Source organism: Taudactylus pleione, unplaced genomic scaffold (genome assembly GCF_031769625.1).
Source record: "Taudactylus pleione unplaced genomic scaffold, aTauple2 ptg000481l, whole genome shotgun sequence".
In the NCBI taxonomy this organism is placed as follows: Eukaryota; Metazoa; Chordata; class Amphibia; order Anura; family Myobatrachidae; genus Taudactylus; species Taudactylus pleione.
This window is the reverse complement of record NW_028284883.1, coordinates 566901-592213: the sequence shown is the minus strand read 5'-3', so window position 1 is coordinate 592213 and position 25313 is coordinate 566901. Positions and strand designations below refer to the sequence as shown.

The window sequence follows — 25313 nt, the reverse complement described above, 5'->3', positions numbered from 1 at the left end:
AGTCTTTCCCCAGCTGCTTTCACTGTGAAGCAATCAGTATCGTTCAGAGGACACTGAGAACATATCAAATGGGATCAGTATAACCAAATGGTATCTTATTCCTGGTGTCTTTTCAAAAGACACAATTATCAGTAATTCTAACTATAACATATAAGAGTTTACAAACATATAGAGACTATCAAAACATACTACTGTATAAATACTATAACTATTATATTATCCTTCAATATAAAAATATTACAATTTGAACAGTAAATATGGTCATTACAATATATCTGCTAAATTAACATACTGTACTTGTTATTAATACAGAAAAATTATACATAACATCATTAATAACAATAAGATTATTTAATAAATACAGCATTAAGGTCAAAACCTCTACCTCTGTATCTACCCCATGTAACTATCCATTACCGCTGCATTTCTATCTGACCATTACCCTCATCAATCTATTCATTCAATACTTTTTAATTCTCTTACCACTTTAGTCCATACTCCACTTCCTACTTCCTCCCATTCCTACTCACTGTGCTTTGTCTCAGTCATTCACCTATAATTATTTATGTTTCAGTCTCTGTTACTGTAAGTGCACACTGTCACAAGTGTACCTACCACGCTCCTTCATCACTTTAGAAACTCTCAATAATATACAAATCAGAAATAGATTTGGGGGCACCAATAACTATAATAGTAGAACATTGCTGAGTGATAGCAGCTCCTAGATCAGGGGTCAATCCAATTATCCCACCCCTCCCCCCCACAAAAAAAATTATCAGAACAATACAAAAATGGGAATGGTTATCTTAGAAGACTAATATTACGTCAGCTGTATCAAACATATCAAATATAATAACTTCCTAAAAGGAGCAATGAAGTTAATAAAAAGATCAGTGAACATTTATTTAATAAAAATTACATATAATGTACACCTAAACTAATAATGCATAAAATACACACAATAGATATATTGTATTATCTCAAGCCATTATAAATTCATACTCCATTAAAAGCAAAGCATAGTCCAGAAACACTCCAGCAGTGGGTGTATTTTAGTTAACATCCAATAAATAGGAATTAAAAACTAAAAAATGTGGTAGCCAAGTCTGTTGTAATGGTAGCACTATAATTGCAAAATATAAAATCACTGCTACAAAAGTCAATCTCAGAGGAATCCTTGTAGAGCCAGAAACAGTGATGTTATCTGTGCAATGTAAAGTCCCGTAGCAACCAAACTAGAGATGAGCGGGTCCGGTTCTCTGAGAACTGGACCCACCCGAACTTCCCGATACAGGCCGGGATCCCAAGTCCGGCTCAAGGTTTCCTGCCTAACTCGGATGCCAAAACGAGGCAAAATGCCATCATCCCGCTGTCGGATTCTCGTGGGTTTTGTAATATATAAAGGTCCCGGTGATCTGCGCCATTTTCAGCGCCATTTTCATTACAGCTGTGGAGAGTGTACAGAACAGACATGCTCTGTGCTGCTCTGTCTGTGCACGTGTTTTCTGTTTCTCTCTCTGTTGTTCAAGGGTGCAGTATTGTCGGGCTGGGGCTGCAGTACATAAAGAGGTGCTGCTGTGTTGTTCATAAGGGGGCTGGGGCTGCAGTACATAAATAGGGGCTGTAGTACATAAAGGGGTGCTGCTGTGTTGTCCATAAAGGTACTGGGGCTACAGTACATAAAGGGGGCCTGCAGTGCATAAATAGGGGCTGTAGTACATAAAGGGGTGCTGCTGTGTTTTACATAAAGGGACTAGGGCTGCAGTACATAAAGGGGGGCTGCTGTGTTGTCCTGTCCATCAAGGGGCTAGGACTGCAGTACAAAAATGGGTGCTGTGTGATCCAGGGGTGCTCTGTCAATCCAAGGCTGCTCTTCCCCACTGTAAAAAAAATTAAAAAGTTAAATAAAATGATCATTCCACAAGAAATAAAAAAAATATTTTGCTGTTTTTTTGTGTATGTTAGCTATGCTATTATTGTGCGGTGACACTGCCGGCCAGACCGCAGTTTATCTTCCACGAATTTGTGACTCTGCAGGTGGTCCGGCCACACTCCGCAAGGGTGCTTTGTTGTCCATAAAGGCATGCTGTGTTGTTCATCAAGGGTGTGGTGCCTCATCCAGGGGTGCTTTTCCCCAGTGTAAAAAACATAAAAGATAAATAAAATTATCTATCCACAAAAAAATTAAAAATAAAAGATCTTTTTTTTAAGTTTTTTGTGTGTGTGTGTGTGTGTGTGTTAGCTATGCTATTATTTTTGGTGACACTGTCGGCCAGTCCGCAGTTTAAGTTTGTTGATATGGAGGTTGATCAAATGAGAGGAGAGCAGGAACCACATACTAGTGCTACAACTGCTGCCAGCAGGCATGATGAAAATACAAGGCCATCAACGTCACCTATGAAGGCCGATGCCCAAGGGCTTAAGTCAGGGCATCTAAAAACAAAGAAGCAATCTTTTACAGTGGTAAAGAAACAACATCAAAGGGAAAGTTAGCTGCAGAAAGACTAAAATTGGCAATATGCCTTTCACCATACGAAGTGGCAAGGAAAGGCTAAGGCCTTGACCTTTATTTATGACTGGTGGTTCTGCCTCTTATGATGATGTAAGCCCTTCTACCTGTAGACGGTTCAAAAACATGAAATAGTATTGGCACAGGAACTAACTGTGTGCTCAGAAATGACCCAAATCCCTGAGTGTGTCAGCGGGTGCCATATGTGAGCCTGGCCTTTCCAACACTGTACTCAAATAGGAGCCTCCTTCCACCACTTGTGCATACTCTGCAAATGTGAGGATGAGCAGCACAAGTGAACATGCTGACATATAAATCGAGGATGCTTCTGTGGAAGTGCACCAGGATGGGGAGGATATTTGTGTAGCTGACACTAAGGATGTTGATGATGAGGATGTTGTTGATGAGAATGTTGTATGTGTAATCAGGCACCAGTGGAAACAGCTGTTGCCCACAATAATGGAAAGCCAATTGTCATGCCTGGACATAAGACAAAAAAAATCCACTTCTTAAGTGTGGAATCATTTCTACCCAAATTGGGACAGCAATTGTCAAGACATCTGTACACATTGTAAAGCTAGAGTAAGTAGAGGTAAGGATCTTAACCATCTAGGAACCTCCTCCATGTTACATCATCTACAGCGTCCATCAAAAATGTTTGCAAAATTCATACATTTTAGCAAAAAAGTAACAACAAGCAGTCCAGCATCAGCTAGCTCCCTTCTCTCTGCTAGATCCAAGCACCTGCCATCTTCACCACCAACACCATCTTGAAGGAATGCCAAAAGACATGGTAGTCTAAAAACTCAAGCTGATGAGAGGACCTGACACTCACAACATGAGATATAAAACTTACCAGCTTACAAGCCCAAATCATGCTTTGGATAACCCACCTGGAAAAACCTTCAAGATCTGGGACTTAAGAACCATGTAATCAAAACCAGATGAGACAAATCTGAATGTAGACAGTGGCCCTGCTGCAGCAAGTCCTGTCAGAGAGGATGCCAGTAAGGAACTTTAGCCAGCCTGTCCTGAAGGATAGCAAACCATTACAATGAAACTGGTCTGAAGCTATTAGAATTTACTCTCAGACCTTCCAATCGTACCTGCTGAAGTACCCTGGCCAGCATGGATTTTGGTGGAAACAGGTACCTCAGCTAGAAAGACCAAGAAGCTGTCATGGTATTCACAAAGAGTGCCTGGGGATCCCTTCAGTGATATCTGTACTTGGGAAACTTTTTATTTAACCAGGAGGCCATGAGATCTATGTTGGGCATCCCCTACTGATCCACAATCCGTTGGAACATCTCCTGGTGAAGTTCCCATTACCCATTTCCCAGTAGTCCACCCCAGAATGTGGATGGCCAAAATGCTAGGAATCCAACATTCTGCCCAAAGAAGAATGCGAGACACTTCCTTCAGTGTCTGAAGACTGCATGTCTAGCCCTGTTTGTTTATGCAGGCCATAGTTGTGGCATTGTACAACTATATCCATCCCTGTAAGACATGCTGAGCTTAGAACAGGGTGTTACTGACTGCCTCAACTCCAGAATGTTGATGGAGAGGGTGGATTCTGTATCAGTCCAAAGAACCTGAAGATGTAGGCCTAGCATGACAGCTCTGGCATCTGTTGTGAGCAGTACTCAGTCCCAAACTGAGAATTGGGACCCCTTGGATAGATTTAGGATATGGAGCAACCAAAGAAGTGACTGGTGTGTCTGATGGGACAGTCTGAAAAGCTGCCTGTCCACACCGGATCCGGACCTGGATCAACAATGTAAGAACTACCTCTGTAGAGTGCTGCCATGCAATTTGGAAATTTTAACCTCTTTGAAGTAAGTCACTGGAGAACAGAAACCTGAGGCAACTGTAGAAGTGACCTTACAGAAGACAGAAGATTCTGAGTCTTTTGCATAGGGAGCAAAGCCTTCTGACACCAAGTGATGAAAAAGATGTTCAAGAAAACAATCCTCTGTGAAGGAATGAGGTTTAACTTTTGGTAATTTAAGTTCCAACTGTGAGCCTCTAGAGTGTCCACCAACACCTACAGATGCTGAAGCAGCATGGCTTTTGAAGGGGCCTTTGTCATAAATGATGGTGATTCCCCTGTGCCTCAACAAGGAGCCATATGGACTATGACCTTTTTGAAAACTCTGGGAGCATTGGACAGGCCAAATGATAGAGCCTGGAATGGAAAATGCAGGTCTCCAACTGCAAAATGGAGGAATTGATTATGGCCTCCAGATGGGAATATGAAGGTATGCATCCTTTATGTCTATTGATGCAAGAGATTCCTCTCAATTTCTTGCACTAATGACTAATGACGACATCTTGAATCAATTTAAGTATTGGATGGAAGGACCCATCTGGTTATCCTAACAGGAAGAGTTTTGAGTATAACCTGAGCCCTTGCTGGTAGAAAGGAACCAGAACAATAACTTCAAAATCTAAAAGAGAATGTACTGCATCCAAAAGGGATGTCTGTTTGGATCTTGGGGAAGAGGAATGGCAGAAAATCTCCTGGGCATGAGACTTGCCAAATCGATGATGTATCCTCTAGACAAAATGACGCTCACCCAGAGGTATGGAATGGATTGTAGCCATGAATCAGAGCAAGTGGATTCCTACCACCTGAGGATGGGATTGGGCATCATGCCATTTGCTTCTATGTCATATTGGGGCCAGGTCAGCTAGAATTTGTGGAGCCACAGCCTTTGAATGCTCCCCTATGAGAGTAAACTGACATGCTTCTGAAGGACTGAGATCTGCATGTCTTCACCCTAGGAGCTGAGCCTGGAAGATAAATGTCTTGCTTCCAGTACCAAAGAGAAATTTCCTTTCAAAGGGGACTGTCTCTAAAGTATACTTTGACTCTGAGTCAGCATCCCATGCTCTGAACCAAATAGATCTGAAAGAAACTGCCAAGGCAAAGACTTGGGTTCTACTAGGCACAATAAAGAGGGGAGTCACTCACCTCCAACTGACAAGGGACCCACCTTGTAAGTTCTACGATGGCTTGAGCCATGGACTTGGCCTACTCCAAAATCACCTACTCATACATTGAACCACCTAACAGCAGGTCCACAGCCTCCATCTCACAGACTGCGTAGATGGCCCCTGGCTCTGTGCTACCCTTGGTTAATTTTGTTCCATATCTGGAATAGGCATAAAACAATGCAGCAGAAGAACTTTACTTTTATTTGAAAGACAATTCTGATTTCCCTGACATGCAGACAACAGACAGAGAAAATAACAATTTGTACAATATAAAAGTCTGCTTAAATGTCCTCTAACTTAAGGAATAGTATAGGTGGCTATACTAAAACTAATCAAGCAACTGAATCCTGCCTAAATTGTAATAGGGTATATAAAAAGAAAATAATAAACAAAATAATAAACCTGCCTAAGCTATAGAAGAATAGTGCAGGATTAACACAAACTAAATGGGGTAGCAATGCTATGGTAAATAGAAATAGGCAGTGGTGCCCCTCCCCACGGTGACACCTGGTGCGGGAGGGATGACATGCACATGCCGCCACAAAGGATGCGTGGCCTTGGGGAAGGTGGCGTGGGCTGACTGCCCGAAACCGGTCCCCAGCCAGTGGTTATCAATGGGGTGGTGGGAGTGCCGGAGGTGCGGGCAGTGCCGTCTCCCTCACTATGACAGGAGTCGAGTTCTGCACTTAATTCTACAGTGCAGCACCCAGCTCTTGTCACTGAGGGGGAGCCTGCATCTTGGTGTCACCCCTCGGTGAGTGACACCCGGGTGCGGCCCACACCCCCCACACACTCCCATGTGACACCACTGGTAATAGGCTTAGGGAAGCTGTAGTTACCCCTCAGCAGAAGTAAGGTTAATGAACTAAAAAGTAACAATAGGACTAACATATATCCCTCAGTAGTGTTAACCAAATGTATACAGAGTCGTAGGGTTAACATAACATATATTCAGCAGTAGGGTTAAACTACCCTGGGAGAATGGTGAGTATAGTGCCAAAACAATGAAAACTCTATCCTGAAGTGGCAGTTTAAGTAATAAAGTTGCCTGTACTCCTGTTTCAGCGATCTACCCACAGACATTGCCGCAGTGTCTCCCAGATTGGATGCAAGAGTGGGCACCCACAGCCTAGCGAGCGGACAGGAAAAAAAAAATACTCCCCACCCTGATTCAGAGCGAATAGCAAGCGGCTCTGAATCATATCCACAGTTTACAATTAGTTATTCAACACCAAACCTACTGTATGCAGTATATACTAACTGTTAATAATTGTATGTTCATGTATAGCCTTTAGCAGCTAACACCGTCCATTTTCACCAACCAACAATGAACCCCATTGTAGCGTGCCACAACACTCTGGAAACCACCTCCAGGATGTCAACATACCGTATTCAGGACTTTATTACTATAAACATCAAGGTGCAATTACAAAATATGTGATTTTAATACTGACTATTCTACCTTTACTGTGGAAAAGGATAAGCTTAAAGAACATATCAAGTCACTTACAGTATCTTTGCTGAGGGCCTGATTCAGAGGTGGAGCAGAGGCGTACTAGCATGCGCCTGTATGTGCAAGCCCTGAGATGCCCACTTTCAGCTCTCATGCACACAGTAACACTGCCTGTGATACCAAACGGGATGTAGTCATGTGAGGTCACAATCCCGACAGCGGAATGCCTGGCTAAGGATTTAGGATAGGCATCAAAATACCAATGCCTATCATAATCCCACTAATGGAACGCAGAGGATGACATCCCGAATGAAGGTAAGTCCAGGATGACCTTAGCATTAGCCGCGGGGGAAGGGTTAGAATTAGAGAGTCTAGCGGGGTTAGGGTTAGGTTTTAGGGGGGAGATTAGGGTTAGGATCCTCTAGGCGTGAGGGTTAGGGTTAGGTGCCCCCCCGGGAGGGTTAGGTACCCATGGGGGGAGGTTAGGGTTAGACACTAGGGGAGGAGGTTAGGGTTAGGCACCACTAAGGGAGGGTTAGGGGTGGGACAGGGGAGATTAGAGGATCTTGATCCTGTCGGGCATGCACTGTCAGGATTTGAACCGTCGGCATTTCAATCCAATTCCTTCCAAACAATACACCACTGAGTACACCATGGACACTTACAGCAGCCCTATGGTAAGTGCAGTGTCTCTATCTGTGGAAGCAGCTACAGTGTGCAACTGGGATCACAGCCTCTATCACTGACACGCCTGTGACACTACCATAAAAGTGCACAGCATCAATGTATGTAAGTCATCATACAACAAACACACATAGGCAAACGCAGGGGGGGTTTCCGTCTGCCTGGAAACCCCCCTCCCCAGCCCACACCATGACCTCAGTAGAAATAGTAACATAATAGAATTTTACTAGTGCTACATGTTCTTAGTATCACAAATGAAATGATTAGCACCACCTGTGGATCTTTTAACACGTATCAGCCAGTGATAAATAACCTGTGCACCAACTAGGAGATCTGGAAAACATGCACTGTTAGGGATGCACTGCTATAGAGCCCAATATGTACATATATGTCCAGTGCAGTGCTAGGTTCTTCTGCTGCTCCTCCAGGCTCCCAGACTTGCTCCAATGCTCTGGAATGGTGCCCACATCTAAAATAAAAACATTCAACTCAGGCAGGATGGCCCTACTGCTGCATCTAATGACTTCCTGTGATCCTGTATATGCTGGAATTATGACACACAATACACTTTGTATGATGCATATTAAAGTTGAATTAGTGCTAATTATGCCCTCTTCTTGGACTGGCCACACTCGCTCTAAAATGAAGCATTTGGAAACCCCCTTCTAGAAATCCTGCGTTTGCCACTGCCACACTCCTATTAACAAGCAAAAAGTATACTGTAAGTGGCCAATTACTGATTTAGACTTGTGGAGCTGCTACTGCCTAAACTTGGGAGTATTCACAATTATCACACAAGAAAACTACATTTCAGCTGTGGGGCACTAATCTAATCTTATTTGCTTCTATTAAACATGTATAATATTAATTAGTATAATATTAATTATGGCCAGCAACGTGTAAAATAAATAGTGAAAAGTAGAAAGAAATAATATGCTAATAAAATAGATGTGCTTTAGTCTCCATAAATCATCTAAGAATTTCTTCCTGGCGATACTGTCAGAATATAATGATTGTAAATGGATATCAGTATCTATTACGCATTCTTTATTTCTTCTCTCTATTATGCAAACAAACAATACAAGAGCAAGAATGCCTTTCATGTTTCTGTAAGTCCTATTAAAATTAGAGATAAGCAGGTTCAGATCTCAGAGATCCGTACCCACCCAAATTTCGGGGATATGGGGTCATCTGAGCGAAGCCGCCGGCACCCTCACTGGCAGCATCCCCTGCTGCTGACACCACCACTGCCTACACTCCTGAACTGCAGCCCCATGTACTGAGGACAATGTCAGCGACCCCCACACTGCCGACACTCCCACACTGAGGACACCACCAGCACCCCTGCACTGCCGACACTGTCAGCACACATGCACTGAGGACACCGCTGGCACCCCTGCTCTGCCGACACCGCCGGCACCCTTCACTGAGAACACTGCCAGCACCGCAGCACTGCCATTCCATGTACTGAGGACACCGCAAGCAACCCCCACACTGCCGACACAGCCAGCAAACCTGCACTAAAGACACCGCTGGAACCCCTACACTGCCAACACAGCCAGCAAACCTGCACTGAGGTTACTGCTGGCACCCCCGCACTGCCGACACAGCCAGCAAACCTGCACTAAAGACACTGCTGGCACCCCCGCACAGCCAACACAGCCTGCAAACCTGCACTAAAGACACCGTTGGCACCCCCGCTTGCACCCCCGAACTGCCGACACAGCCAGCAAACCTGCACTAAAGACACCGCTGGCACACCCGCACTGCCGACATCACCGGTACCCTTCACTGAGGATACTGCCATCACCGCAGCACTGCCATTCCATGTACTGAGGACACCATCAGGAACCCCACTCTGCCGACACAGCCAGCAAACCTGCACTAAAGACACCACTGGCACAACTGCACTGCCAACACAGCCAGTGCCGACGAGGAAGGAAGGACCCCCTGGAGACAGTAAAGAGAAAAGCCAAAGACCTATGTCACACACAACGGTTTTGTCTGTCAGCAAAAAAATTTACTTTTTTTTTTACCATTGTTAAACTTTAATTGATGCTAAAAATAGATAAGGGCTTCCATACTGCACAAAAACAGCAAGAACACGGCACAGTCACCATTTTACAGCCGTTTTATCCACTGACTAGGTTGGCTGCCGTCCACAGTTTCAGTGTTAAGGATTGATTACACACGGCAAAAACATCACCCATGGCACAAAACCATTGTATGTGAAAGTGACTGACCCACAGGAAAAAACCATCAGGTTGCATGTAAAATAGCCCTAAGGACCTCGCAGAGTGACCAATGTGGAGATGTGGAGAGACCAGGGACCTGTGGATTATGTCGCCACACACCTGACTGCTGGAGGAAACGCCCCAGCTTACTGGACCCACTGAGGACAGCCCCTGCTGATCGGAGATCCTGCAGGACCCCCGCTTCAAGCCAGTGAGAGCACCAAAGTCATACACCTACCTGCCTGCAAGCATAGAGACCAGACTAATGCCAGACTAATGGCGAGAGGATCCACAGCGCCTGTGAAGGGTACCCATCGCTGTGAGGGAAGCTGCTGTTGCTGACCAGACCCAGTGGAGGAGCCGCCAGAGGGAGCTGTGCTGCCAGATTCAGAGGAATGCCCACCCATCCAGTGCCTGCCACTGGGACCCCGCTGAGGATACTTCTGTCACCCTCCACTCAGGATCCCCTCCCTTGCTTTGGTCGAGCACCAGACCCTGCTTGTGGGCCTTCTGACATAGTGCAGCCTGTTGCGGTGCAGTGCATCCTGGGCTCGCGGATGGCATACCCAGGAATTGATTTGGGTGGAAGAAACCCTGCTTGTGGTGAAAGCCCCATAGTTTTATCTCTTTCTTCCCCAATATTGGTGCCCCTGTAGTAGCCTTTTCCACAGCACAGGGCAGGCTAACTTGGTCCAATTAGGAGCACCGTTGCCCTTTTTACTCTGTGGGACTTTAGGGGTTAACTTTAGCTGCCTTTGTTAAACCTTGGTAGCCTTTGTTTCTTAGCCAATACTAGGCGTCCCATAGGCACCTGCCGGATGGACTTAGCTGAACAGGAGCAAGATCCTAGAGTAACTGCAATCCTGTCACCTTTAAGCACTGCACATGTGCCAGGCCATGTGGGAAGTGTCATGTGGGAAGTGATGGTGGTTTGTTAGGTGTGGATCTGGGTTTTCATGGTGCAATTCTGGTAATGTTTTATACTAATTGCCAATTTAATTTGCATTATTAATAATCTAAGGTTATTGTGTGAAACATCTGCTAATGTTATGTTATGTTAATGTTAATTGACGTTGCATTACTAGTCATTTTATGTCACAGTGTTCAAATCAGTCTGCTAATGTTTTATGCTAATTGCTAATGCTAGTTGAAGTTGCATTACTGCCTGGTAAAGCTGGCCACACACTAGACCAACTTACATCCAACCAGCCAACTAGTTGATTGGTTGGAAAGAAAATCTGGTAAGGTATGAAAGCAAATGATAATCAGCAATTTGCTCCCAAACGCCGGAAAATGGACAAAAACTGTTGTTTGAACAAATTGTTTACATCAAACATTTAACAAACTTGTCGGAACGACCATTTTCATCTGTTTTCTGGCATTTAGGAGCAAATTGCTGATCATCAGTTACTACCATTCCTTACCAGATTTTCATTCCAACCAATCAACTAGTTGGATGGTTGGATGAAAGTTGGTCTAGTGTGTGACCAGCTTTAGTGTTTTATGCTAATATGAGATTTAATGCAATGCTGTCTTGATATTCCAGAATTACATACAAATGCTAATCAGTGTTGCAATCTGCCAGCCTTTGCTATTTATTACTTTTGTTTGAATTACCTTAGGCTTTTTGTCTGCTGGTTGAGTCTAATTGTCTTTATCACCTGGTCGCTTTCTGTTGTGTGAACCTCAGCTGGTGGAAACAGTAATAGGGAACTGTTAAAACTGTTATTGCTTAAAGTAGGCTGCATATTTTTCCCACTATTGTCTGTGCATACCTGTCAAGCTATCTGCCTAGAGACATTGCTTTGTCAATACCTGCATTCACCTGTCAAAGTCTGGCTAATTGTTGTTTCTACTCATGTGTGTGTACACCTGGCAAGCTACACAATAGACTCTGCCAGGTCTTTCTTTAGAAACAGTGCATGAATTCACTTGTACTGTTATTGCTTAAAGTTGGTGGCATATTGTTCCCACCATTGTGTATGTATACCTGCTATGCTTACTGCAAAGAGACTCTGTTTGGCATTTGGAAAACAGCCTATACCCACCTGAAGTGCTATTGCTCGAGACCTGTTGCAAATCACTTCCGTCAGTGTGTGTGTTAAATTGTCAAGCAATCTACATAGTGGTATCGCTTCATCATCTTTTGGAAACAACGCCATTATACAAGCATTCATCTGCCAAAGGCCTGCTTTGTGTCATTTCTACATGTGCATGCTCGAATTGCCTAAAGCAGCTTTATAGTGGCTGTGCCCTGCCGTATTTCTAGTCTTTGTGCAAGTATATTAAGCCATAATTGACGGTTTTATTTCTGTTTTCCAGCCAGCTGAGGTTGCACATCAGTTCTACGTGATCGCATGGGATGCGAACGCAGTCAACTGTGCTTCAGCAGACAAGGTGCGACCACACCACCCTGCTGTGCTTTTGCAGAGGAAATCCATTCTACACATGTGCAGAATAGATCTCCTCTGACTCCCCGGACTCTCCTGCGGACCTGGCCCGTTCTGACCGTTTTGCCAGAAAAAAATGTCAGTTAAGTGTTTGGAAGCAAGGGTTGACCCGACACGCGATCATTTCTACCACTGTGTCAAAATTGTTATCGTAAATTACTGTTTTAAGTTACGTGATACTGTTTTAAATTGTATCAACTTGCTTTAGCTGGGCATGAGTCTGAGAGAAGTAATCTATTGCAAATTCTAATTTACTTTGTATCACTTGAACTATAATAAAATAGTGTTGTGTCTTCACAAAGCCTGATCAATGTGTCTGGAAAAAGGGAGAATCCACCTCACTTTCCCCTCTGTCACGGTGTGCTTCAGCTGCTGGTGTCAAGAAGATAGTGAATCAGTCAGACAGTACGCCTTAGAACCTGGTAATAATGCAGATGGTTAAAGTGATTACTTATTCAAAATAAATGCCACTTCTGATATATATGAAAAATTTAGAAACTTATACTGAAATTCCATCTCATTCTATCGAAACTTCATTCATGTACATTTACATGGAAAACCCATCAACTTCGCACACAAGACTATGGGGTCTATGTACTAAGCAGTGATAAATGACAGAGTGAAAAGTGATGTCTGTCATAAGTACCAGCCAATCAGCTTCCAACTGTCATCTCACAGGCTGTGTTTGAAAAATGACAGTTGGGAGCTGATTGGCTGGCACTTATCACAGACTTATCACTTTTCACTCTGTAACTTATCACTGCTTAGTACATAGATCCCTACATTTTAAAGGTATACAGTACTGTTTTCATAATTTGTATATAGGTACAGATCTTAAATTCAGTCTTTTGAATATCTTTTAATTGCATAATTCATAATTATTGAGAATAATTCATCATTCCATCTACAATATAGAGAAGAATCCTGTGTTATAGGTAGAGATGTGCCATTTTTAATTTTCACCTGCTTTCTAAATAAAGCCCCTAGTCTCAGTCTTCCTTACAATTACCTGTTTACTTTATTATTAAAGGATTTATTGTGAAAAGCCTAGGAATGGTACATTAGTGTACACTGTTAGATTCAAACTTGATAACACTAATATTGGAGAAATCAAAATATATAGAGATGTACAGGCTCGGATTAGGTCAGATTTTCCCACCAAATTCCTATTTTTCCTGCCAAAAATCAGGTCTTTCCTGGACTTTTGTCCAGGAAAGATGATGTTTGTTCATGAAAGATGACGTTTTGCCTCTTTCCGAGACCCAATTTATGGCGGGAAAAATCTAATATTGGCGGGAAAAATGTAACTAATCCGAGTCTGCACAAAAAAATATGATTTGTAAAATACACTATATAATTACTATAAAGGGACATGACGCAGAGAACCTGATTCAGACCCGTTTGCTAAGGCACAATTGCTCGTTGTGAGCGATTTTCACCCATCTGCGCATGCATATAATTCGCAGCCTTAGTTGCGATCTGATTTTGGTAGCTCGTAAGCCACTATCAGGTCGCTGCTTTGAGTGACAGACAGCACCATTTGTGGGTGGGAACAGGGGAAAGTGCATGTGAACAGGGGAGTGGTGTTGCGAACGCAGGCGTGTCTGCCTGCCAAAACGCTGTTTAAAGGGCGTGCATAATTAGCATAGTTGCCTCATTGTACACGTCACCTGCATGTATTTGAGCCCACACTGATCGCAGTGCTTGAGACGGGGAAAGGTAACCCCAAGGGTTGCGAGCAGCTCAAATGGCTCACGATGGTCCCGATTAATCCTACATTGCCCGGAGATGATGTGTGTTGCGAGTGGCAAGGGGGCGTCTTCAGACACTTGTGAGCGCACTTTGCCATAACTCGCTAACACACAGTGGGCGTCCACATGCGATGCAGTGCGAGCGCTTAATTTACATATCCTGCCCCTTTTGCCAGCGAGCATTCGCATCTAGCGAGCGGGTCTGAATCAGGTTCAGAGTGTTATGTAAAGTGACCATATTTTACACGGAAAAATGCATACGCAAAATAGTGTGTATGCTCCTATATGCAGAGCCTCAACTCAGAATAAAGAACTGTACATGTGTTCTAGTAAAGTATGATGATATACTATTGTAGAACTATAAATACCAGCATAATTATGACTGCAAAAGCATGCTGCTTTAGGTAAAAGAAGTATTTAAATTTAATAAAAATGACCCAAGACAAACCCTCATTCACCCCTTTTTTACTCAACTACATCCAAGGCAGGTTCCGTATGTTTTCAAGGCTTTCAATCCAAAAATGTAAAAGTAAAATAAAAACGCATAAACTGTGAGGCAGGTTTTAGGGAAAGGGCTCACTATTCCAATTGGAGTACCCTAAAGTTCAAGATTGCACAGACAACAGGGAAGATACAATGGTATATTTTATATATGTCAAAGTAACAATGCAACAATATAACAGTAAATAGTAAACTAAACAATAGTCAGGATAGGGTTAAAAAAAAAACCTAGTTAAGATCTTACCTACACAGTTCACCTGGGAGGAGACAGCACTCTACGTTCCAGTATTCTGACAGATAAATTCACTCTCTCCAGAAACAAGACACTTATATTCAATAATCTGTAGAGGCATGTGCGAGTTTCTTAGTCCAGCAGAAGCCTACTAGACTTCTCCTTACTGTAGGGTTGTGTTGCACACTCTAACTGATAGGAGACCACCCTCCACACTCCGCTTTCCTCCTCAGGAACAGCAACCTCACTCTCAAGTTCCTTCCTTTTTAAAAAGGTCTAAATTCCCAAATTATTCTGTCCCTTTCCAAGCAGATTTGGGTGTGTTCTTCTGGGATTGGCTGAAGAAAAGAAAGGGGCTGGTTTGGGAGACATTACAAAATAATTTTTTTTTCTCTAACCCTGTGCTGTTATGCTTACAGGCTGTCTATCTTGCTCAAACTTAGAACAATTAAGAGCCACTCAACTTAGCTAATGGGCAAGGTCCAAACCCAGAAGTAAAGTGATAGCATAAACCCATCATGTCAAATCTGTGATTATTAATAAATCATGCCCATAGATTCAGAGCACAATACAGTTGGATCAATCTAAGCAAAGTTCAAGAGACATAACATTTTGTCTGTTGAAAATTACAATTTACACTGATTAGATAATCCATTTATCATCAGGCCCACTCACAGGATATGTAATACCCCTTTGCCACCACAATTCTGGGTCCAACCCGGGATTTAGAACATGCTTAAAAAAAATGGATCAGACCTGAGATAGACCGCTTTCTCACCGCGCTGACCTGGGTTATTCCCGGGTTGGCACCGGTCACACTGCACCCATGTGACCTGTTTACACTGCCCCTTACCCGGGTCATTCCTATGTCTGGCCCTGGTTATTGCAGCAGTGGAAAAGGCTTATAAGTAGCATTCATTAGTTCCTGGACAATGTATTTATCTGCTGTATGACTTATGCAAGAACATGGCTGGATCCACAAAACACAGGGCCTGATTCAGCACGGATCGTAAGATAGCAGTTCTGCTGCAAAATTATGCAAGTGAATGTGATCGCAATGTGGTAATCACAGGGGGATGGGGTTACTTTCATAATACTTAGCAAGTCTGCAGAAACATCGGGAACATCGAGTAACATCTGAGCCTCCTGCACACTTACACAAGGTTAGACCTTACTCAGAAATTGCTAAACTTCCTGTACGCAGTGAGAGCTCAGGCTGTGTATGCCATTGCAGTGGCTAATTTATGCATGACCCTGTAACGGTGTTCAAACACACTGGCACGCCTTCGTTTTGCTGACCACCCCACATCATACTCACTGCCATCACTTTCCTGATTGCAGTGAAGAGTTTGCGCACTGCGATGCATACGCATGCGCAGAACGCATACATTGGCCATCTGCGCGCACTTTAGCACTTGTGATCCTTACTGAATGAGGCCCACAGTACTTGGTTACAATAACAAATGGCATATATTGGCACATTCATTCATTCTAAGCATAGATGATTTCAATATGACAGTTGGAAGGGAAGGAACAGTAGGGAACAAAAGTATTTTGATCTGACATTTGTCATTACATTCATAATTGCCGGGAACAGCCTTTAATTAAATATTACATTTCTAACGTGACCTAACTTGTGGCTGGAAAAGGACAAACTTAGAGAACATATCAGGTCACTTACCTTAAAACGCTTATTCTGAATCTATCAATCTAAAGTTGCAGTTTTCTCTGAGAATGTTAAATTGTTGTCAGGCTTAATGTGCTGGATGCCAGGGAATAGTTGCATAAGCCACAAACAAGATATTTCACAATACAAGATTGTCTTTGTCCCGAGTTCAACTTTCACCTGGTACTAATGAAAAAATTAGAAAGAACAGAAGAATTGGTAATTAAAGGCAAAGAGAGAAAGTTTGTTAGGGACAAACAGGACTATGAAACCAATAGAATTAAACAATGGACGAGATTCCAGACTTCAAATCAGACATCCCATTTCACACCTACAAGGACTAATCAAACCTGGAAACAAGTCCCAAGGAGGAGATACAGTAATTTCAGGGATGAACCATCACCAAGATACAGAACTACATATACAAGGAACAGATTTACAGCTCTACAAAGAATTAACTCCAATAGTGAAGTGGACACACATCAGCCTATTTTTTTATTTCCGGGCCCAGATACACCCAATGATCAAAGAAAACCACCGTTGAAAGAAACAGCTACAGTAGCGTCACCTTTGAAAAGAAGACTAAGAGAAGAAGAGGAAAATGGGGCGGCAGGAGGAAGTTACCTCAAAAGAAGACACCTCTAGTAGACCTCAAACAACAAGGCATTTTTAATTTATCAAGCCATGCACTGACAGAATTTGAGATTAAATTATTAAGCAAGGGACTCAATTTCGCGCCCATATCAAATATGAACAAGTTTGATGTATATATCGATTTTAATAAATTTGTGAGAAATCTGACGTTAAAGAGACATTTTATGAGGAAAGAAACAGCACCGATAAGGAATTATATAAATACACCTTCTAAATCAGGTTTAAAATGCAAATCTACCTACTATCCCTTAGAACCTAAAGGCAGCCATATAGACGTGTTCTATGAAAAAGTGAAAAAGGACATATGTGAAATGGAGGGGGAGAAATTGAAAAAATCTAATTTAAAGAATGATGAGAAACATGCTTTAAAGGAAATACAAAGGAATAAAGATGTCATTTTAAAACAAGCTGATAAAGGGGGGGGTTGGTCATCATGGATCATGCAGCCTACCTTAAGGAAGCAGAAAAATTATTAAGTGATGCAAATTCATACAGACCATTAAAAGGAGACCCCTTGGAAGATTATTTGGAGGAGTTGAGATCACTATTGATTAATGGTCTCCATAAGGGGACTCTAAGTAAAGAAGAATTCCAGTATTTAATGCAGACCAACCCTATTACCCCCATATTTTATTTCTTACCCAAAATTCACAAATCTATGACATCACCACCAGGTCGCCCAATAGTGGCAGGCATTGACTTTCTCACCTCCCATCTTTCCGAGTATGTGAATGTGTTTTTACAGAAATATGTCATCAAACTGGATTCATACCTGAAAGATACTACTAATGTCTTACAATGTCTTAAAGAGATTACATGGCAACAATCATATTCCTGGGTCACAACTGATATACAGGCTTTGTATACCTGCATCGAGCACAAAAAGGAGTTAATGCTTGTAGAGAAGTTTTAGAGGTGGATGCTTGCATTAGCCCAATCCATCGGGAATTTTTATGTTATTTGATGTCTTTTATCCTTACTCACAATTATTTAAAATTTTTAGATGTCTTTTACCAACAAATCTGTGGCACGGCTATGGGTACCAGTTTTGCACCCAGCTTCGCAAATATTTTTATGGGCAATCAGGGAGGAGAATTATGTGTATAAGAATAACCCATTTTTAAAGAATATTAAACTTTATAAAAGGAACATTGACGACATCTTAATCATTTGGGAAGGGCCTGAAAGTCTTTTTAAACAGTTTTTAAATCACATTTCAATAAATAATTTTAACCTGAAGTTCACGTCCAATTTTAGTAATACTTCAGTTGAATTTTTAGATTTGATTTTAACCCATGAGAATGAGAAGATTATTACAAGCAACTTTATTAAAGGAGTGGACACTAATAGCTATTTGCATTTTAAAAGTGGCCATTTGAAAAAATGGAAAGAAAACATTCCTTATTCCCAGTTTCATAGAATAAAGCGCAATTGCACATAGGAACAGGACTGTGAAGAACAAATCAAGGTATACACTGAGAGATTCTTAAACAAAGTATATCCTACTGATTTACTCACACAAGCGGCAGAGAAAACAAAGAGTTTAGTAAGGGATGATTTGATGACCTATAAAATTAAGAACGTGGAAAATAAATTTGTTCCTTTTGTGACCACATACAACGGACATGAAAATAGAATAAAGAGCTCATTAGAGAAACATTGGCACATACTTCTTATGGACCCAGTACTGAAAGAAGCTCTTCCCCCAAGGCCTGACATTCTGTTTAAGAAAGGAAGAAATCTGAAGGACCTACTTGCACCAAGTATGATTAAGGATGAGGTATCCAGGAATAATGAGATTATACCAAGATGTCTAGGTTGTTTTAAGTGTGGGCACTGCAATGTTTGCAAATTCATTCATCCACGTAGGAAAATCTTCTGCAATTTTGATAACTCCAAAGAATATAAAATAAAAAACTATAGGAATTGTAATACCACATCCACAATCTATCTTTTGGAGTGCAAATGCGGACTTAAATATTTAGGCAAGACCAAGAGACCATTGAAACTGAGGATTCAGGAACATGTCTGCAATATTAAGAATAAAATTGAAGAGCATGGGGTATTGAAGCATTTTTCAGCTCAACATGACTCAAACCCTGAGGACCTTACCTTCAAAGTGATAGAACATGTGACATTGGGAGAAAGAGGGGGAGATCTGGGAAAAAAAACTTTCAAGAAGAGAAATGTTTTGGATTTTTGAACTCAACACTATGGCAGCAAGAGGATTTAACGACAGCTATGAAATTGCTCCATTCTTGTAAAGGACAAGTTGGCAGGCATATGTATAAATAGTGACCTACAACCACACCAGTGTGTATATGCCCAATCTCGTCCGATCTTGGAAGCAAAGCATATGTGGGCCTGGCCAGTACTTGGATGGGAGACCTACTGGGAATACCAGGTGTTGTAGAGTCCATACATACATACATACGTAGATAAGGGCATACACTTCCACTCAATCCTTGGAAGAACATGAAATCCAAGAAGATGCTGTTTGGTCATAGTCAAGATCTCCCCAGCTGTTATCCATTTTCTGAATACTGTTATAAGCATTCTTTCCATTTTTTTCATATATTTTTTCACTCATTTTTTCATCATTTATTTTTTAATTATCAACTTTTTAATGCTATACATTCACTGTTTTATCCTAGTAAATGATATACTATGACTAGTGGAGCTGTACACATCTATATTAAAACAATCTGTAGAAGCTGTAATTGATACTATATATTATTTCATATTTATTTACTTGGGTTACTGTCTATATCTGTTTGTATATGTTGATAACCCCCCCTTCATCTATAGTCCCATTTTACATTTATTGAACTCGATACCAGTTTTTGTATATATATATATATATATATATATTTATTTATTTTTAACGTAATATGGGCAAAAATTAACCTATTCAAATATGGTGGTCGCAACCTCATGAGTGCTAACATCTACTAAAAATATGCAATTGGCTCCTTCTAGGCAGATAGGTGTGTACTGCAGCGAGCGGCATCCCGTTGAAGGCACGCGATGACATTACGAGTTGGGCGGAAGCTCACCCACCTGCCGGGTACTATGTGAACAAAGGGCGGAAGTTGCATGGAGCGAGCAGAGGGTGATCTGAGTGCTGGAGTCCTTACGAGGATGGCGGAAGTCATCTGCCGGGCACCACATGGTCATCGAGAGAGGACGGCATGACACAGAGCAAACGGAAGTCGATCTTACTACGATGAGGGCAGAAGCGGTAAAGAAGGGCGGAAGTCATCCTCCGGAGGCACAGAAGCACCGTTGGACAGATATTTAATTCATTTTCACAATCACTCGTAATAAATTTTTTTCATATGTATGCAAGTTACCAGATCACTGGTTTATGATATAGTTTGGTGATGAATTTATAGTGTTCTTTTAAGGGTGCCATGGTTACATTGCACCATGATCGCCGGAAGTGATGTAATCATTTCACCTAACGATGCATAATGAGTCCTGTTAAGTCTAGTATAAATATGAGTTCCTTTGTGACAGCTAGTATCCCTTGAAAAAGTCCCATTGGCTGAAACGCGTTGAGAAAGCTGAACTCTTGCCTTGAATGAGCTATCAAGATAAGCTATTTTTAAGCTTCTGGTAATTTCTGTATGTGTTATTTATTTATATATCAAATACTTTCATTATCTTTGTCTGAATTCTTGAATACATTTTTTTTTAAAATTTAGATTGTATCTATATTTCACTTATGTTTATTTAAATTTTGCACGTGCACTTTCAACTTTAAAGTTTGTGAGACGCCTGTCGCTGGATTGATATATCTTTATTCAACTTCCACCTTTTGTTTAATTTTTTGAAAATTTGTGTAAGAATTATCACTATAATTAGAGTAAATATAAAATAAAATAAGCACATTAAAAATAAAGACTGAATTATACAGCATCCATACAATCCTCTCAAAGTTTTGATATTGTTTAGTTTGAACAGTAAGTTATATTCAACACTAAACAGTTATAAAGTGGAAATAATCAATTTACTATACTTTAATCTTTGGATAAACTGGCCCATATTACTAATGGGGATTTGGTTGTGATTAATAAATTAAATTGTGACCTGAATTGCTCAAAAGGGTAATAGAGTTATTGAGGAGATACTCGGGGAGCTTTAATCAATGGTGTGAGATTTTAGTGATTCAAACAAATAATGGGGCTTATTATTTATTACCATTTATTTAGTGCACACATAAGCCCTCATGCAGACCCGCTTGCAAGCGCTATATGCGCTCGCAAGTGGGTCAATGGTGGGGCACTGCGCACGTGCCGCATGTGCACTGCACGTGCACAAGCCCCGGAGTGAGAGAGAAACTCTCTCGCTCCAGGGCTCACTACAAACGGGGTGGCTGTTGATGTAGATCGACAGCTTGCCCCGTTTTGTAGGTGGGGAGGGGGTGGGTTCCAGAAGGAACGCCTACCATTTGGGGGCGGCCCTACTGACATCACGAGTGATGTCAGTAGTGAGCTTCCGGCTCTATTAGAGCCAAAAGCTCACTGGGGCTTGCGGCAGATGAGACCCTACCACCTACCCGATGGTCGCGATGGTCAAGACCATTGCGACCATCACCTGGCCGCCTGCTAAAGCTGTGGGTGGTCACCCACAGCTTAGCTAGCAGCCAGGAGGCCAGATTTTAAAAAAAAGTGTCTGCCCTCATTCAGAGCGAGCACTCGCTTTACAGATAATATTTGCCAATTGACATCAGTCCCTGCCCCAGTAGAGCTTACAACCTATATTCCCTATCACACGCACACATACATACACACTAAGGTTAATTTTGTTAGGAGCCAATTAACATGCTAGCATATTTTTGGAGTGTGGCAGGAAATCAGAGTATCCGGAGGAAACCCACACAAGCTCAGAGAGAATATACAAACTCCACACAGTTAGGGACATAGTGAAAGTCGAACCCACAACCTCAGTGCTGTGAGGCAGTAATGCTAACGATTACATCACAGGTTCTCACACTTGGTCCTCAGGACCCCAAACAGTTCATGTGTTCCAGGTCTCCTCACAGAAATAATTTGCTCCACCTGTGGATCTTTTAAAATGTGTCAGCGAGTAATGAATACACCTGTGCACCTGCTGGGTAACCTGGAAAACGTGTTCAGTGTGGGGTCCTGATGACTGAGTTTGACAATCACTGCATTATACTGTACCATCTGTGCTGCCCATGCTGAGATGGACTCAAAAGTACAAAGCACTCTTAAAAAATTGCACGTATTGCCTGGCTTGCTGATCTAATTTTAAATGCAGAATGTGGCCAAGTTGGAACACCTGGCATGTGCAGAAATAAGGATCAAACATGCAAGAGTTATGATCGAAGGTTTTGCTTCACATTTTTAAGTAAAAATTTCTCAAAAGTGTTACAGTCACACAAGAAGCCGTTGCTTCTTGGCAGGTTTTAGGTGAGAATTTAAAGCGGCACAATAATATTAAGCGTAAAGCCCAGCAAGATGTTAATGCTGCGTTAAATCTTCACCTGAAACCCGCCACCATTTCATTTCTTTTTTTATTAACAGTTTCAAAAATAGCGCTACATATTCTGCTGCGCTTTACAATTGGGGACATTAATAGAACAAAATTGGGTAATAACAGACAGACATAGAGGAAGGAAGGCCCTGCTCACAAGTTTAAATCTATAGAGAAATAGGCATTGATACACAAGGATAAGTGCTACATATCGCATATTGGCCCAGCCTGATTGCAGAGGTTATTTGTGGGCTGTATGATCCAGCCACATAGGGATGCTGGCCAAAGGTCAGGAGGATATAAAAGTGAAGAAAGAAAATGTCTGAGGTTATGTGTGGACTGTAAGAGGGGATGTAATTAGATATGGAAGCTATGAAGGTTAAGTGGTAGGTTCTGGAATCTGATAAGCTTGTCTGAAGAGGTTAGTTTTTAGGGAATATTTTAAGGTTTGGAGACTACATAAACATAGCCCTGATGCTCTCTGTACCAGGGAGCAGACATATGCAGGTCATGAAGGATAGCCAAGGTCAAAACCTGATTACCAAGTGCAGTACCAGGGAACAGACATATACAGGTCACGAAGGATAGCCAAGGTCAAAACTGGATTACCAAGCATAGTACCAGGGAGCAGACGAAATCGGGTCATGAGCAAAGCCAAGGTCAGGATCAAGCAATGAGTTTACACAGGAACGCTGGAGTAAGGTTTCAGAGCCTATACTCTGGTACAGGAGTGCTCCCAGGACTTCCTTATAGAGGCAGGGCTTGAATTAGGGCGCCTTCTGTGATGTCTCACGGAGGAGTGTATATCTCTTTAAATACTTTCAGGTTGGCGTACGTGCCCGCCTGTACCATGATGCTGGGGGGTAGGAGCACTACATAGCAGTGGGTGCCGGGGACTCCCCAACCACTGCCCTGCCATAGAACAATGCCGCCAGATGCGGTAAGTGCCTGCCGGTGTCTGGCGCACTGTGACATTACCCCCTCCTCTAGGGGTGTGCACTGAACATGCTAAAAGTGGCTTGCCAGGAAACTTCTGATGGAATTTCTGAAGAAGTTGAGGTGCGCGAATGTCTGAAGCCTTCACCCAACAATGTTCCTTAGGGCCATACCCCTCCCAGTCTACCAAGAACTGAACAGATACCCTAGAAATCCTGGTGTCCAGGATCTGCTTCACTTCCTATTCTTCCTGATGGTCTACAGAAATTGCTGAGGTAGGATTGCAGGGTGCTGAAAACTATTAAGCACCAGGGGTTTTAGGAGGGACATATGAAATACATTGGATATCTTAAGTGTACCAGGAAGTTTTAGACAGAATGCCACTGGACTAATCACCTTAAGAATCTGGAAGGGACTGATGTATCTTGGAGTGAACTTCATCGTGGGAACTCTATCTAACTTCATCACCAGGACTCAGTACCAGACCCTTTCTCTTCCTGTCTGCAAACAGTTTATACCTTGAGGAGGCTTTGCATAAATTTCTCTTTACCTCCTTCCAAATTTAAAAAAAATGGTTCACTGTACCACAAATGGCTGGAAGTGACACTGATCGAAGACCTGGTAAGTCAGGTAACACCGGATACAGGGACTGATTCAGAGACGGATGTTCTGAAAGAGCGCTCGCTCTGAATCAGGGCATTTTTTTTTTCTTGTGTGTGCGGCCCCCTGGCCGCTCGCATAGCTGTGGGTAATCACCCACAGCTATTGCGAGTGGCCAGGATGATGTTCGTGATGGTCAAGACCATCACGACCATAGGGGCTTGCGACGAGACCCTTGTGGTAGGTGATGTCAGTGGGGTCGCCCACAAAAGGCAGGTGTTCGCTTGGGAATACCTCCATTTGTGAAGCTACCCCCCCACCATGCCTACAAATGGGGCGAGCTGTCGATCAACATCGACAGCCACCCCTTTTCTAGTGAGCCACGAAGCAAGAGAATTTCTCGCTCCGGGGCTTGCGCACGTGCAGTGCGACCGCTGCATGTGCGCAGAGCCCACTATTGACCTGCTTGCGAGCGCTCAAGCCCTTGCTAGCTGGTCCGAATCAGGTCCACAGACCGTACTGAGTAAAAAATGGAGAGTTCCCTGACAACTTATGATACAGATTATTGTGGGCAAATTCAGCCCAAGGCAATAGAGAGACCCAGTCATCCTGATTGGCTGAAACATACATCCAAAATGAACTTTTCCAAATCTTGGTTTACTCGCTCTCTCTGGCCATCACTCTGGGGGTGATAGGAGAAAGAGAAGCTCAGTTTGATGCCAAAGCACCTGTATAATGCTCTCCAAAATCTAGAGGTAAATTGCACCTCTTTGTCGAAAACAATGTCCTTAGGGAACCCATGTAACCTAATAATTTATCTTATGAATACTTTTGCCAACTGTTATGCTGAAGGTAGACACTTTATTGGACCAAAATGAGTGGCGTTGGAGAACTTGTCCACCCTCACCAGGATAGTGTTGAACCCTTGGCATGAAGGTAGATCCTGCACAAAGTCCATGGAAATGTGAGTCCAAGGACAATCAGCTTCCTCTGCCTCAGAAGGCCATACTCGAGTATCCTTACCCTTCCTGGTAAGGAATGGAAGAGTAGCTCCTAATAAATTGACGATAGAAGTTACAAAAACCCAGGAAGCATTGTATTGCTTTCAACCCAACTCAATGAGGCCAGTTGACAATGGCGGAAA

The 25313-nt window shown here is 42.4% G+C and overlaps 1 protein-coding gene and 1 pseudogene across 3 annotated transcripts in view; one reads left to right on the top strand and one right to left on the bottom strand.

Moving 5' to 3' along the window:
* The window catches only part of LOC148502821 (cytochrome P450 2F2-like), a 96337-nt gene extending 81277 nt beyond the window's left edge, over positions 1 to 15060 (bottom strand). The window contains exon 1 of one of the 3 annotated variants that reach the window (XM_088449263.1): positions 14824 to 15060. The gene's annotated coding sequence lies outside the window, so the exon portion shown is untranslated. Of the gene's footprint in view, positions 1 to 11494; positions 11526 to 14823 lie in introns of those variants that run through there. The other 2 variants (XM_088449264.1, XM_088449265.1) reach the window with 2 other exon arrangements.
* Positions 15061 to 19428: 4368 nt separating this feature from the next.
* Positions 19429 to 19547, top strand: LOC148502820 (5S ribosomal RNA; annotated as a pseudogene).
* Positions 19548 to 25313: the final 5766 nt, after the last annotated feature.